General features: G+C 36.2%; 1 long non-coding RNA gene across 3 annotated transcripts in view; it reads right to left on the bottom strand.

The window, feature by feature from the left end:
* Positions 1 to 3,348, bottom strand: part of LOC140847282 (uncharacterized) — a 13,353-nt gene extending 10,005 nt beyond the window's left edge. Inside the window, exons 1-2 of one of the 3 annotated variants that reach the window (XR_012127123.1) lie at positions 3,152 to 3,348; positions 1,607 to 1,697 (exon numbers count right to left, since the gene is read on the bottom strand). This is a non-coding gene — a long non-coding RNA (uncharacterized lncRNA). Of the gene's footprint in view, positions 1 to 1,606 lie in introns of all 3 variants that reach the window. The other 2 variants (XR_012127122.1, XR_012127124.1) reach the window with 2 other exon arrangements.
* Positions 3,349 to 3,688: the final 340 nt, after the last annotated feature.

Genomic DNA, 3,688 nt, shown 5'->3' with positions numbered 1-3,688 from the left:
CTCACCTTCCTAGAACCACCCCCCACCCCCACTCCATGCACCTGCCCTTCAGCCTCTCACGTGTTGAAACCTATGCACCTGCCCTCAGCCGCACCTGTCTGGACCCCTGTGCACCTGCCCCTATGTCTGGACCACCTGCATTCTGACATTTTCTTTTCCTGCTGATATTCCCTCATCCATTCTGTTTAGTTCTCAATTTAGTCATTATTACTGTTCACTTTAAGAATTTACATTTCATTCTTTTTATAGCTCCATGCTCAAATATGAATATTTTAAAGTTCTTTCAATATTGTCATCATAGTCATTTTAAAGCCCATGTCTGGTAACTCCACTCCCCAAGTCCCTGAGGCATTTTTTCTGTTTTCTGTTGACTCTTGGAATTGTGACATATTTTGTCTTTTTATACCCCTAACCATGTGTTTCTTCATTGTTTCTTTTAACTTTTCATCTGGTTATAATTTCAGACTTACAGAAATATTGTAATTAGAGTACAGAAAACTTTGTGTGTACCCACCCTTCTCCTTTTCAGTGTGTATGAAGAAGTAATTTTATCTGTTGTACTTTATAATGCTCTTATTTAAACCCTGGAACTCCCATTTTATCTTATTCAGTTAACCCAGTCAGCAGAGTTAGGCCTCACGACAGCCCCATCGCTGTTCAGACACTGCCCACTCTTTCCATTGCATATTTTCCACCTGCTGCCTCTCTGTCACTTGGCCTTCCATGCCTCTGACCTTCTCTTCTTTCCTTCATCGAATACTAAGTGATTTAAAAATAGCCCATGCCCCATGGCAGAAAGGGTATGTGTGTGTAGGATGTGTGTGTGCGTGTGTGTAGGGGCATATAATGCATGTGTGCATTCCATGGGGTGGAATGGCAGAAGGGGAAGACTAAACAAAAATGGGAAGAATGAAAAGATAAGTACAGTAATAATTTTATAATGAAAAATTAAATAAGACAGTTTTATATGGTGTTATTAAACCTGCTTTTTAAATTTAGTTTCCCAAATGCTACTCTTGAGTAAACCTAAATTGAATGTTATCATAGAAAATATTTGTTTTCCTAGGCAAAGAAGATATAACTTGCTATTATCAATGTTAGAATAAAGCATCATTTTAAATAAAAATATTCAAATAAGTATGATACAGTATTTTTTTGCTAAATGATATTAGATCATCACAGAAATTATGTGGTAACATGAGAATGTGGTTGCCATAGAGAATTTAGAGTTACAGTGAAACTCAAATATAAACATGTAAAGATCTTATGATTGTAATATTTTATACAAATAAAACAAGTAGGCTGTTAAACACTGTAAGTTAATATATATGACACTAAGTTCTCTCAAAGACCAATGAGATTGGCATTAAAATAAGTAAGTTTTGTCAACTGGATATATGCTGTTTCAGGACAAGTAGAGTGTCTAAATCCTGTCATGTGACACGGGGCCAGAGTGCACAGAAGATAAGCACAGGAGGGGCTGCTGCAGTAATGTTACTCCAGTGTTGTAATAAGACACATTCAAAAAGTGACAATTTTGCTTAGCTCATGAGATCATCATCTTTAGATTACTCAGTGCACACTGAAGAAGTGAAGAGTGATTTACTTTCATTATTACCGATATGCAGATCAGAAATCAATTGGTTGCCAAAAGAAGTCACACAAATTCAACAAGTAATGTTGAATATTTTGGTCATCTGAAAAAGAATGATAATTAAAGACAAAAGAAACAGTAACAAGTAAATAGGAGGTTTATACAGAGGAATAATGCATTTGACATACAGGAAGTAATCAGAGAAATACACAGCTTTGGAAAAACAATATCTAAATCCTTTGTGAAAGTTAAAATTTTAAATGCACTTTCTAACCTCAAAGCAGTATTTAACCTGTGTGCAGTGCCTTCTGGTGCAGTGCCCTCATAGTCTTTTCTATTTAATTAAAACAACTCTAATTCAGAAGCCATAAAATGAAATAATTCTACTTTTTTTTTACATCATAAAACTCAAAAATACAGTGGGCAGAAAATAAGATCATCATCTTCTTAAAAAATCAATGAACTGAGAAAAAATACTTGCAATTTATCTTACAAAGTGGTCACATCTTTTCTATATAAAGATTTCCTTGAAACCAATAAGATGGGTAATAATTCAATGGGCAATTCATCAAAGGATAATTAAAGAAGTATAAATGGTGTATAAGTAAAAGAGCTCTATTAATCAATAAATAAAAACTATACTAAAATACCATTTTTAACAATATATCATTACAAATCCTAATGTATGACAATCTTTTCAGCAACTTAGAAAGAAATAAGCATTCTCATGTATTATTTACAGGGGGCAATTTAGTAATATAAATCAAAAGTTAACATGCTTATATACTTTGACCCAGAAATCCTACTAGAAATTTATCCTTTGACACACATAAGGATATTTGTAAAGATAGAAATACAAAGTTATACATTGCAACATTGTTTGTAAAAGCAAACAATTGTTAGCAACCTAGATGTCCACCAATATGGTACTTGTTAAATTGTAGAATAATAAATTGCAGAATAAAATGAAATGTCATGAGTTGGAAAGGAAATGAGGATCTTCTGATATAAAGAAAATGAGAAGTTGTCCAGGAAGTGGCATTAAAGCAAGCTAGAGCAAAATGTGTAATATGTGACCCTTTGCTGTAAAAAAGGAAGAATATGAAATGGTGTTTTTATTTGCTTAGAAAATTCTGGGGAACAGAAAAACATATCAGTGATTACCTGTGGAAAGACAGGTGAAAAAAAGTTGAGAGGAAGTGTTTTCTCTGTATGTATTTTATATCAACTTTTAAAAACTATATATTGCCTCCAGGAAGTTTGGTAAAAGTTGTGAAGAAAAGTAAGGTGACCACTTTTGAGTGAAACCTGTAAATTGAGTGCTGTAGAGTTTTATATCAGTACTGGAAATGAGCTTTCAATTTGCCTTCAAATTATCTGGCAGTAAGTGATAAAACAATCCAAATAAATTATAGAATTCACCGCTGACAGAATTATTTCTAGTTTAGAGGCAAGAGCAAATCACCTCCAACAGTTAGGCAGGGAGAAATGATAATATAATGCAGCGTCCAGTCCCCCCTAGTAATACTTTTAAAGGAGGCACAAGCTCTTTCTTACGAATTCTCCTTTGGTATATTTCAGCAAAAGTAGTTGTTTGAAGAGATCAAAATTATATGGTGTCCCGACCTGCAGGACTATCAACGGGGGTCGACGACCTGGAGGAGAGAATGAAGGGGCAAGGGACACAAAGAATGGACAGCAAGACAGGATGTCTGATCAAGCTGACACAGTTTATTGTTTGCAGGCTCAACTTATACAGGTAGCAAGGAAGGGGTGGGTCAGAAGGTAATTGGGCCTTAGGTGGCGCCTGCGGGAAGGTGTAGAGGGGTGATTGGGCCTTGGCTGGCACCGGCAGGAGGGGAGGACCCGGAAGAGAAGCAGGGAGTTCGCCATCTTTTGGGTGGGGGCCCTTGGGAGGGAGGTTTCAAGGGTGGGGCTTTCCCCTGGGGCAGAGGGTGTTTCTTGATTAACAAGATGTTGGCAATATTAATAGGCCAGTGGAAAGAACAGAAAAGCACATGTTGCTAGGTAACCTAACCACTAGTTCTAGCTTAGGAGTTTGCTACATGCGTTTCTTGGTAATAGGGGAAAACT

Source organism: Manis javanica, chromosome 18 (genome assembly GCF_040802235.1).
Source record: "Manis javanica isolate MJ-LG chromosome 18, MJ_LKY, whole genome shotgun sequence".
Taxonomy (NCBI): Eukaryota; Metazoa; Chordata; class Mammalia; order Pholidota; family Manidae; genus Manis; species Manis javanica.
This window is presented reverse-complemented; position numbering and strand designations above follow the sequence as displayed.